The 13,232-nt window shown below is 38.7% G+C and overlaps 1 protein-coding gene across 1 annotated transcript in view; it reads right to left on the bottom strand.

Moving 5' to 3' along the window:
* LOC122787163 (A disintegrin and metalloproteinase with thrombospondin motifs 10-like) overlaps positions 1 to 13,232 on the bottom strand; it is a 1,217,364-nt gene that overhangs the window by 1,203,507 nt on the left and 625 nt on the right. The window lies entirely within an intron of this gene.

Raw genomic sequence — 13,232 nt, 5'->3', positions numbered from 1 at the left:
GACGTAGGGGCTTATGTTCAGGCTGGTGAGCTTGTCTATAATACCAGAATGGGTAATGGTGTTGAAAGCCTTTGCAAGGTCTAGGTAGGCTATGTGGACCTCCTTTCCCTTGTCTAAAGCCTTGGTAACTATCTCAAAGAAGTCCACCATGTTTAGGAGGCATGATCTGCCCTTAACAAAGTCAAACTGGGTAGGGTCCAATGTTTGAAGGTTCTCAATGTCTCTGTTAATGAATTCCATGATGATGCACTCCATAGCCTTGCAGACCAGGCTTGTCAGGCTTATAGGACGATAGTTTCCGGGGTCCATTGTGACTCTTCCTTTGTGGAGTGGGATAACTGTTGCTGTGCACCATTCTATGGTTATGTAGCCTGTAGTGAGCCTGAGTTTGAACAGTGTGTTTAGGTGAGGGGTTAGTTCATTTTGGAGCTCGTGTAAGACACAGCCTGGACACCATCTGGTCCCATTGAAGCTGTATTTTTGGCTTTGGATAGGGCTGTTTTAACCTGTGTTTCAGTGATTGCCAGGGCACTACATTCTTCTGGTATGGTTATGACATTGTTTGTATCATCTTGGGTTCCAGAAGCTGTAACAAACTCTGAATCATTAAACCTGCAGTGACATTTGGATTTATGTTTGCGTCCCCCCATTTTCTCTTCCCCCTAAAGGGCTGGGGTCCACCCTCATTACATTCTGATTAGAAATACTATGTTTATGTGCTGTGAGGTTTGGGTCGTGTCCATTTCCGTGTCTGTATGGGAAGACCCTTCATCCCCTGATGTTTCACTATTTGATGTCTTTAAAATAGATCTTCTTTTCCGTTTCTGCCCTGGGGTGAAACCTTCTTTCTTAGCAAATTTGACATTCTTCCTGGGTTCAAAGGGTCGAACCCCCACTATAATCCCTACAATCCCTGTTGTATTAACTAATTTTCCATTCCCTTAGTTCTTTTTCAAAATTTAATAAATCAACACTCAGTTTCTTAAGATGTTCCTTATATAAGGGTGAATCTTCATATTTAGAGGCCTCTTTACAAATTTTGGTAACTTCTAAAATAAGACTTTCAACTCTATGTTTATAAAATGAGTGTAATGTTTTCACAAACTCCATGGAAGAATTCTGTTGTATATTAGACCAAGCAGTAAACAAAATAGGGTCTGGTTGGCCCACCATGGGCTTAATCCTAATTCTTAGCCCCCCGGGTGTAATACGTTTTTCCATATAAGCTTTAAAAAAGCTTAACATGCCACACACATGACCTTAAAGCTTTAATATTTTTAAAAAATATATCAAAGAAAGCTTTACAGCTATCATTTTCCCTGGTTTCAGAATTCCTCATTAGGATATGGGCTCTATTGGTTTCATAAATATCAATATCCTCTTTGTCAGCTGAAAGACCCCTTAGAATAGTTAAAAGGTCCATGGTGAAAGACCTATCGTTTATATAATGCAAAACACCCAATTATTTATTAGAGTGAAGTTCAAGATAATATAGCTAGGTACACATAAAGAACCCAGGTCATCAGTTTAACATAAAACTAATTGAAATTAGCCAAAAACATCCAGATAGTTGCAAAAATGTGAATCCTAATCAAAAGCACCTTAATAAGCAAGTTGTATAAAGTTGAGGCCTAAATACACAAAGATGATATCACCTTCGCCTACATAGAAGTAGAACAAATGGAAATGAGGGTAGCATGTATAACAATATAAGATAAACACCAATACACCGTTCCAAAAGTCAAATGCCACTGCATATATAATCTTAACCTAGAATGAAAATGAAAATGATGCGCAAAAAAAAACATGAAATAATCTAAACATTTAAACACGATATATGCACAAAATCACAGTAGTGCTTTTGGAAAAAAAATGTCATGCTTTTATAATCCTTACATGATCAAAATGGAGTCCCAAGTGAAGCCCTATCAGAAGAGACAATAATGATGTTTTTTTCTGATGACCGAAGAATAAAAGTCAAAAATACATCAAAAGCATCATAGACCTTTTTGCGACACGTAAATGTACAAATCGCATACGAGGAAAAACATAAGTAAGTCTGACCCTTGAAAGATCCGAGAATAACAGAAAATGTATCTGCACAAAACCATACATCCCAGTAACAAGAGTCACATAGGCTGCCCAGTCAAAAAAGTACATTGAATATTATATCCACAGTGTAGAAACGCCAGATGACGATAGGCTGCATAAAAATATATGAAGTATGATATCCACAATATATATAAAGGCCCATATAAATTTTGATGGAACAATGTAGCTCGTACCTCAACGTAAAAATAAAATGGCTCCCCAATTAGAAAAAGACCTTACAGTTTTGGTCATCCAAATGATGGAGTATACAAAAAACAGTAAAGATACTAATCTTGAATCTTCAATGTACCCGCACACAGCACACTACTATTCAAACTTTGGTTTCCAGATGCAAAGGGTCTGGAATAATCACATAACCCTTATGCCACAATGTAAAAAAGCAGTATCCCAAATCTCATAAGCTGTACAATCAAAAAAGTACATTGAATAGGATAACCACAATAAACCAAAAGCCAATGTATATTCCTGATGGAAAATTACAGCTCGTAGCCCAATATACTAAAAAGGCCAATGTATATTGCCGATGAAAAAAATGCAGCTCGTATCCCATTTAGAAGACAAAATGGCTCCCCAATCTAGAAAATGGTATTATCAATACAAACGCCGATCATACACTAAGTAATCAGATCTAAAGCGTCCAGAAAGTAACATATATCTTACGCCACAAATATCCGTCATTTACCCGACTGGTAAATGATAAAACTTTGATGAAAAGGCCAATGTTCATGAATGTCCATCCAGTAGGTACAGCAATAATGCCTAAAAGCACAGAACACCCAGCACGAAATGCACACTCCCCAAACGCCACCAGCAAAGTGAATAGATCAAAGCAAAAAACCGGAAGAGCTTCGCCCGGACGGCAAGTGCAAATGCCCAAACAAGCAAGCACAGTCAATCAAAAAACGGCCAGCACCAAATGTTTCATGCATCATTTTTGCATATGTATGAATATACATTGGAATTTTATATGAATTTTTCATATTTTATGCATCATTTTTGCTTTTGTATGTATATTTGTTGCAATATGTTAGTTATCATAGTTGGTGGGTATTTATCTTTGAGAACTGATTCAGTAGTTCTGGTGTATTCAATTAATTATTCATGAACTACTGCTATCTGTTGGCTATTTGGTGGTGATCTAGTTATTTATAAGTGGGTGTATTTTTTACTTACTTGTTTTTGACATTGAAAAAGGCTCTTTTGGGGCCAAAACCAGTCTGCCTTTAATAAAAGAGGATTTCTTCCCCATTTGGTGCTGGCCATTTTTTGACTGACTGTTTTAGTATGGTCTAATGAAGCATTTGTAGGAGTATGAAAGTTATTATCGATTTTAAACAAAGAAGTTTTGATTTTTAACCTTTGACTGTGTTTCTGTGCTACTACTTTTTTCTTTATCATTCAGGATGGTGTGAATATCAAAGTTCGTTCCTCAAGGCTGATTTCTTTTTATATTTTTGGCTTTGGACTTCATTCCCTCTTTGGAACATGGCCGAGGGCTTTGATCATGAAATAGAGCTGGAATATGTCCATATTTCCATGCAAACAGGACCCAGTGATTGGTTCACCAGACTCCTATAGGTAGTACTGAACCCACTGCTAGCCAGATGCAAAACAGTTGGAATTGCTCCATCTGATCTTGATGAGACTCAGTTAAAAACAGGTATGAGAGATCGTGAGAATGACCTGCTTAGACTGAAACATTTGCAGTGGCAGTGGATGTATTTTGAAGCTTGTCTTTTTCATGGTGTTATTCCCCATGGGCTGAGAATCATGAAATTGTCAACCTATGGGGATACCTATGCTGAACTTTTATGTAAGTGGCAGCAGCTTAATATAAAATTGAGTTTCAATTATATTTATTAATTGAGTTCTTCAAATCTATGGAGTCTGAGTAACTAGAGAGTGTCAGCATAAAGTGGCAAAAACTGCTAACCAGGTTTCCTGGTGAAACTTGTCTGACAGCTGTGGATGACATCATGGATAGTGTTTTATCTTATGAACAATGTTTGAGAACTCAGAAAAGTAAGAAACTGGATTGTGATGTACATGACTTTAAGCTGGAACTTGTGTTTTCTTGGCCGAGAATGCCTCAGCCTGATTCTATGCAAGGCTCCCAATCAGTTGAGAGAGATGATGGTTTTGGCATTATTCAGCCGGACAAACCTTCCAACAGGATTGAGTCTATAAACACATCCACACAAACATCTACATTGATTGGCCACCCCTTTAGGGGAGGGACAACAATTGAAACCACCAGATGTACGGAGGAAGACCATCAGTATGGAATAGAATTCCCTTGCCCTGCCATTTCTGATAAAATAGAAAAGCTCAGTAGGCAAACAATGTTTGCTAAGCAGAGGGAGGAAGAGAGAGAACTATTCAGGAGGTCTTCAACAGGGATCGATAAAACAGGTATGGGAACAAATGAAGGATCTATAGTTTGGAATAACTTGAGTAAGCAATTGACTTTGTCACAGTTGTCCCTGTTGAAATATTAACATGATGCTGTTTTTGAGATGTTGACAGATATTAGCATTTATGAGCCTATAAGTGAGAGCGATATAGCAACCCTTGCTGAGACAGTTCATTCAACTGCTGAGGATTGCCCATCTAGTCATCTAATTATGACACAATTGTACAAATAGTTAATAGTTGAATGTCCCTTGACACCAGTATTTCAGGAGCTTCCGAAAATACTCAAGGATCCTCTCAAGACACCTTATAGGCTGATAGTCTCAAGGAAGGGCTGGCTCACAGAATCCTTCTCAGTATTTGTAGAAAAGAATTTGAGACCAGTCTTAGATCAAGCGGCCAATGTGTTAAGGGATAGTAAACATATTTTAGAAGATCTGCATAGACATATTAATATATGGGATTTACAAACAAGTAGCCTTCTGATAACACTGGATGCAGTATTTTTATTCACAGTGATCCTGAATATATAAGAAATCGAAATGGTGAAGGATTTTCTTATGGCATACATTACTTATGACACTGGTTTGATTGATTTGACTTGTCTGTTTTTTAGAGATTGTGCTTGAAAATAATGTTTTTTTTGTTTGAGGATTCACTTTTCATTCAGAAGGCTGGCATAGCTTTGAGCACACCCTCTGCCAATAGCTGAGCCAATATGGTCTTGGATCAATGAGAAACACAATTTGTAGTACTACCTAACAGGTGTACACTACACCTTAGGTTTTATAGAAAGTTTGTAGATGATTTTTTTTTGTTGTTGTGGGGAGGTACAGAGGAACAATTAAATGATTTTCTTGACTGTTTACAATCTACCACCCCCTTCTTAAGGTTTACCTATCAGTATTCCTATGAGTCTATTGATTTTCCAGATGTGGTGCATTTCTAGGAATTCTATTTATGTTTTTAATACAGGATTGTGTAGGAAGCCCTGTAAAAGGAATGCAGTTTTGCAACACACTAGCTAGCATGCATCCTGAATTTGTTTACAAGAACATTTTGAAGAGCCAGGTCATGTGGATTTCCAGGCTCAATAATAAAGAGGAGGGTTTCCATAGGGACATACAAGGTTTGAGAGGTGATTTTTTTAGAGCGATGCTACAGTAAGAATGAAGTGACAGAGATGTGTAATGATATAGTGAGCCTTAGTACTGAAGCACATCCTTATTTTTCAAGTAAGGAGATAAGTAAACCCCATGATGGTATAATTAGTAGAAAAGGGACTGCTGTTGAATCACGAAAGGTTCCAGTATTTCTGTGTTATACTCGTGATGTTCAAGCTATATGTGATATTATTAGAATGAACTGGCCCATTCTAAAGACGGACTATTGACTTAAGGAATTAACAGTTGACAAGCCCAATTTCATCTTTAAGAATAAGAAATCATTGAAGAGCCAAGTCTGCTATAGAAATAATGGTCAGAGGATGGAAGAAGAAGCTGATGTAGTTGGGATGGAGTGCTGGAATAGATGCAGTTTTGGCTCGTTTATTAATACTTCATGTCTATTTGTACATCCTGTGACAGGTGTCCTGTTCAGGTTCAATACACGAGCAGATTGCAGTATTAGGGATTTAGTATATATTGCCAACTGCAGGATCTTACCCAGTTTTTATGTTGGGAAGACAAACCGCTCAGGGAACATATATACTGCATTTGGATCCAGGATGAGAGAAGTTCCCTTGCTAAACATATTATAGATCAGGGTGAGGATCACCACTTTAGTTTTATAGCAGAGAAGGTAGTGATGAGTATGCAAAAGAGTGATTTCAGGAATTTTACAGAGAGCCGTGATCTCCATTGGATTATTAAATTACAGGCAGACAAATATCCAGGGTTAAATAGCAGGACTTCTTTAAAATCTTTTTAAGTGATTTTAATATTTTATTAATTCCTGGATATAAATGGTTGGTTTGAACGACTGCTGTAAACTGGTTGAATGATACTGGATGGCTTTTATATATATATATATATATATATATATATATATATATATATATATATATATATATATATATGTTTATGGGTCTATATTAGATCACCGAGCACTTAAAAAAGTGAACAGTGATTAATTGACCCTATGTAAGTGAAAGCTTGCAATTTCGAATTCCTCGGGGAAAAAAAATCGTTGTTCCAACAACAAAAAAAAAATACTTTAAACATTACATTAAGTGGGGGGCTTCACCCACCACACCCCTCAGTGTGGGGGGCTCTGCCTCCCACACCCCCCCTACTTAAATATACCAACTTTGAGATTCACTACAGTGCCAAAAACGACAAAGTAACGAAGCGGCCAGGCAAATTCTTTCCCAGGGAAAGAATTTGCTTAAAAGCCGCTTTGATATTTTGCCGTTTCAGGCTTTTGAGTTTGACCAAGATGCATTCAAAAGAATGCATTTTTGGTCTTCTAATATATATATATATATATATATATGTGTGTGTATGCATGTGTATATATATATATATATATATATATATATATATATATATATATATATATATATATATATATATATATATTAATTATGTGAGTGTTTTAGTATGGTCTAAAGAAACATTTGTATAAGTGTGAAAGTACTTACCGATTTTAAAAAAAGAAGTTTTGATTTTTAGCCTTTGATTGTGTTTCTGTGCTACTACTTTTTTCTTTTTACAATTTAGTAAACTGAAAAAGAAGACATTAGAGGCATGACAGATGTTTTACTGTTATGCTCTTGTAAGCAACATATGAGGTTTGGGAACAAACCAGTTTGTCCAGGGATATTTTTGGTAAGGGTTAGATGGAATTAAATGGGGGTGGAGGAAGGGCGATTGTTGGGGAAAGGGACTCATTTTAAGGAATAGAGGTAGGTTTGATTAGATGTTCAGGAAGGGAAGGGTTAATTTATTAAAGGAACTTTAGAGGAAGTGGGGTAGATGTAGGGTTGGACTTAGGTGTTTTATAGGAGTGTAACTGGGAAGATGAATTGTATTTTGGCATGACCTTGCTATGGCAAGTGTTACATCTGAGATGGCCTGTAAGTATTCCTGAAGAACAGGTAGGCCTTGGGTTAATGTTGGATGTTGGGTTGTCAGTGGCAGGCAGTTTGTATTTCTCTTTTTTTTTTCTATCTTTCGTCTATGTTTTATCCTTCCCCCTTTTTGTTTGCATCAGGGGATCCATGTTGTTAGATTCTTTGGGAGACTTTGAGGTTAGGCAGGTGATATTTGTGTTCAATTGGCTTAGTTTTTTCCTCATTTCATTAGGCTGGGCTTATGCTGTCGAGATTTCATGGCTTTGCAAGTGGATTGTTTGTTTTTAGTTTTGAGACAGCAGGTTCTGTGCACTTGGCTGTGCGGCTCAGTTCCCTTTGTCAGTTGGTGGTTTTGCAGATGCTTGTTCCGTGGTGCTGGTGGTGTGTTTTTTTCCATTGAGGAAGGGCGTGAGTGGTTTGTTGCTGGGAGTAGGACAGTGGAATGAGCGGTTTACTAAGAGCGGCCCCCGTCTTAAAGTATGTGGTGCAGAGTCAGGAGCCACCCGGGAATAACAACCGTTCTTGCTCATGTACAGTGAGGGGCTAACAGTCATGGGTGGGGGAGGGGTTTGGCACACTTTCTGATGGATATAGGAGCACCTTCCCCTTTCCCTGCAGAGATGCTTGGTAGAACATTTGTGGGGTTGTGATAAAAAAAAAAAAAAAACATCAGCTGTACGGAGTTTGTGGGGTGTCTGGATTTGCTTCAGGGACCAGTGTCTTTAGTACTGTTAAATGTGCTTCAAGGAAGGAACTGGAAGGGTTGGGTTAATGGTTAAGCTGTTTACCTCAGAGGCACAAGGTTCAAAAATTGATTCTTACTTTTGGTCATTGGCTAGGCATGTAATTGTCTGCAAACTGATTACCTGGAATTTATTTATCAGTACACTACAGTTTGGGCAACAAACAGATAAACGTTAAATCCCAGAGTGCATTGCACAAACCATTATGGATTCAGTTAGAGAATAATGACAGACATTTGACTTTGGGACTTCAAGCCCTTTTGGGGAATGCATGGTAATGTCAGACCTATTATTCTGTTAACTTTCTAAGTTTGTGGGAGCAAGGTTGGAAATTGTCCCTAATTTTTGGTCATTTATGGCTTTGTCCAGATTTCTGGCTCTAAGAGGTTGAGAGGAATGCAACAAGCATTTGGCAGGGGGGCAAAGATAGGGTTTCAATTTTAACATTGCTGTTATAGATGAGTGAGTGAGTGTGTGTCAGGAGTTTGGTTGGCAGGCAGTTTCTGGCAGTGTGGGGTCAGAGGCTCCAGTGGATATCATTATTTAGTTGACCGTACTTGCACGCTTGTTTCAGAGGTTGGAAGTGGCCAGTTCAAAGAAAATTGTATAGGTGCATATTTTTTTTCTTTTATGTGTCTCCCTGAAGTCTTAATGTGTCTCTCCTTTATTGCATATGGCAAATATGCAGAGTTTACGGCAGAGGCGGGAGGACATTGTGGCGCAGTTGGAAGAGCTGTTCCAGGAAGTGCCTAATGCTGATTCCAGGATGGCAGATGACACACGCAATTCTAGTCAGAAGAGAAGATGGTCAGTGGCAAAGACCAGGTCAGTGGCTCATGGGAAGTGGGCACAGCAGTTGAGAGATGTTGTTGCAGTGGATCTTCCAACTGCTGGAGTGGGACAGGACAGAGTGGCAGGTAATGACATGCTGTTGGGAGTCGCATTAGACAGAGCAGGCTTAGAATGTGTGGGGAATAATTGTGGGATGGCAGGGGATGAGGTGCATCACAAGTTGGGTGAAGCTGGGGAGTCTATGGGGGATATACAGAGGTGTCACCAGCAGGGGCAGGGTGAAGCATTCATTGGGGAGGATAGCATAAGATTGTTTGTAAGGAGCTTGGGGACATTTGTGGGTGGAGTGGGATCATTCTCTGAAGTTGGGTCAGATTTTGGCATACAGCTGGCTGATTGGTTAGCTACACAGGCTTTGGGGCAAATGGGCAGGGAGAGTTTTTCTGATCCCTCACATTCCAGCCTCAATTATGGAGAAGATTTAGAGGGGGGAGTATGTTGATGTCTTTGAATTAATTGATATGGAAGGGGTGTACCTTTTTAATAATCTGAAATGGCAAATAGCAAGGACCTTTTGGGAGCTTCAGTGGCATTTTAGTAGGAGGAGAGTAAGTAGGCTGCAACGTAGGATGTGGGTAATTGGATGGCAGGTTCCATTTACTACATGGCAGTTTTGCTGGAGAAGGATACTTCTTTGGCTTTATCACTCTTGAACTACTTACTTACGATTTGTGAGGCTCAGCATTTGCCAGCGGGAACCGCTTGGTTGTGGTAAGACCAGAGGTTTTAGAAGTGAAAAGCAGTTGATCATTCTCTTCACTGGGAGGTTAGACTTCGGGACATATGTCTAGCTACTGTGATGGATAGCTTTGGGGCAGGTAGTAGAGGGGAAGGGTAGGAGGACATAGGGTGGTTATGTTGTGCTTTTAATGTAGGACTATGAGATTTTTAAGTATCCTACAAAGTTAATATGGTCCAATCGAGCCTCATCTACTAGATACTAAATGGCTACAACCAGTTTGCAATTTGGATCTGTTAGATTATATAGTATATTATTTGCATTTATTCTTTCTTTCTTTTATTCATTCAGTCATTATTTGTTTACTTGGTAAATGAACTGGTCCAAGGAACCTTTTCAGCCATGATCAAGTACCCAAGTACAAACTTTTAGAACACATTATAACATGGTATATTGCAGCCTGAGAATTTCTCCCCTGGGGTTTTGTTACAGAGTTACATACATAAACTAAATACATACTTTTTCAACATGATACATACAAGGATGAGGAGTAAACACAATGTTTTCCAGAATGAGGGTTACACTAATATGAGGGAGCTTTGTTTCAGAGCTTACGCAGAATTATAGATATATAACTGAAATAATACACATAAATATAAAGATTTACACTGAATTGATAGCAGTTTATCATTTTTCACTAGAGAGACAAATTCCAATGGCAGATAATTACTGTTTTTCACTGCAGTATTGCTGCATGTGAAAATGAGAGTGAGAGGCAATCATACTTTTGGACCGGTGTGGGAACCGTCCCTTATTATGCCTCAGGTGACGCAGGCTATGATGGGAATAAGTAGACAATGCAAGTTTGGCAATCGGGGGGTGGGGGGCGTTCTGCCTTGCCAGTTAAGGATATCTAGTGGAAGTACTGAGTGTTTCAGCATGGACCACAAGCTTTCAAAGCACATGCCAGGGTGGGCTTGGCATAATGGTTAAAGTCTTCACCATACAGACACAAAGTACATGGATTGATTCTTGCCTCTGATCTCTTTCTCGTTATTAGCTAGGTTGGTAATGGACTACAGACTGATTTCCTAGTATTTACTTATTTACCTAAGGGATTCACAACATGTAGCAAGTGTGCTTCAGGTGTGTGTGTGTGTGTGTGTGTGTGTGTGTGTGTGTGTGTGTGTGTGTGTGTGTGTGTGTGTGTGTGTTGGCTTGTGCACCTCCATAGGGGGTCAATGCACAAGAGAAGTGCTGCTCCATAAGACCCATTGCATGGATCTCTTCCTACCATATGACTCACACTGCTGGAGGAATGAATGTGCTGATTGGACTTCACAGGCATGCATGAACAAATGAGATATAGGGTTTACAAGTAGCCTGCGGATGCCTGGCTCTCACTTCAGCAAAATGAAAGGACTGACTGGATACTAGATGGGGAGACACTTGGACAGTCCTCTAGAGAAAGGATAGAAAAAATGCAAGATGGTAGTAAATCTGTGGATCTATTTGTATATGTCAGCAGTGAACTTTCAACCTTTAAGAAGCAAGGAGGATCATCTTGTTAATTAAGTCTAACTAATTTAATCTACCAGTTCTGTGAAGTGCGTTTCTGTCAGCCCTATTACATTTTAATGATGCAGTCTATACAATTCTTTACAATACTGTAGTTAGTAGGCTGTGCAACCTGAACACTGGTTAAACATGTAGATGCAGGTAGGACACTGGCAGGAGAATAGGTGACCGAAGGTAATGGATAGGTCACAAGTGCCACATGTGAAATGAGCATAATGCAACAGGTATCAATTTTAGAAGAGATCCACTTTAACTAATTAATAATTTATACATTGTAGCAGAACTACTAGAAAGATAATCTTTGGATATATAAAACTAAACATGCAGGGGTAGAAAATGGAAGGTAACCAATACCGCCTGCTTGAGAATACCATTTGAACAAAGTCAAAGAGTTGTTGAGTCTTTCGGCTTTTCCTGGTTAGGGGTTGCCACAGCGGAATTCTGGTCTGCTAATAATTGGCAGTAGATTTTTACGTGCCAAGTTGCCAGCGCTGACGCACAAACTTCAACGAAGGTACGGCCATTCACGCATGTCTCCACACAGAAGACGCTCTAGCTGAGAATCGAACAGGACAACATCTTACTATGAGGCGACAACGCTACCGCAGCACCACCACCGAAGCATGTGAAGTAGAGTTTGTTCTGAAATATTTAAAATTCATCTCTGGCACACAAATCTGTAATCAGTGCCCCAAACTGTGAACACAGTGTGGATTCTAAACTAAATTGGAATTCTAAACAGAAAGGAAAGCAGCTCCCCATTTACATAGTAAATAACCTAAACTAGTTTGGGCAATGCAAAAGGTAGCCGAAAAGAATAAACACATGCCAGCATGCATATGAAGTGATATCTTCTATTATAAAATAAGGGAACACTACTAGCTTGTACAGAAAGTTCATTTTTGTTAAATCTTACTCAAATTGCAGGATACATCACAAAAAGTCCAAGTGCAGGTGACCTGTTAGTGTCAATATGGTGTGCAAAAAAAAAAAACAAAGGCCTGTGATAAAACATTAAAAAAGTCATGGTCTGTAGCATGCAAAAAGAAGACAGGAAATAGGGATGCAGTTTACGAAGGCGGAAAGATAATGACAACAAAGACAACAGCAAATGGCGAATGAATCCAGAAAGAGTCTATGAGCAGAGATGGCAGTTTTGGAATGGATAAAGACAGCATATGCAAGATAGTACTTCACCAATATGTGCAACACATATAGGCTCTTCTCCTAATTTTAATAATATATCCAGCATAGGCTGCAAGTTCTTTCTTACAGTGTTGTTGCAACAGGCAAGGGACCTAAATGGTCTGTTCTGTCACTATTCTATCATCACATGAACTGCAGATTTTTAATAAAAGCCATTCCTGTTGTAATATGAACGATCTTTTAAAGAATGCATTTTACATAATGATTGTTTACCTTAGACCAATAATTATATTTAGTGATTTATTTTCTGCTATTATATTACTCCCCTACTCTGATTTATTTTTGATCACCAAATGAAGTGGCATACATAACAGTTTCCAAATAAATGAATAACCCAGAAATGGAACATTATTTTAAGACTTCCGTAGCCTCTCTGCTTAGAAATCAGAATATTACTGATGATACAATATAAGAAAATAAACAAATAAACTACCTTCTCTTGCTGACAGTCCTTTGCCTGCATCACCAAGGATTATATCTTGCTTGCTGTACAAAGTTCAAAAATGGGATACTGATTCAGCAGATGTGGCATTCTCTTTCTGTGGTTACGGGATCACAGAGACAACATGACTGTGTT

This window comes from Protopterus annectens, chromosome 13.part0 (assembly GCF_019279795.1).
Source record: "Protopterus annectens isolate FY-2018-M chromosome 13.part0, PAN1.0, whole genome shotgun sequence".
Classification (NCBI taxonomy): domain Eukaryota; kingdom Metazoa; phylum Chordata; order Ceratodontiformes; family Protopteridae; genus Protopterus; species Protopterus annectens.
This window is presented reverse-complemented; position numbering and strand designations above follow the sequence as displayed.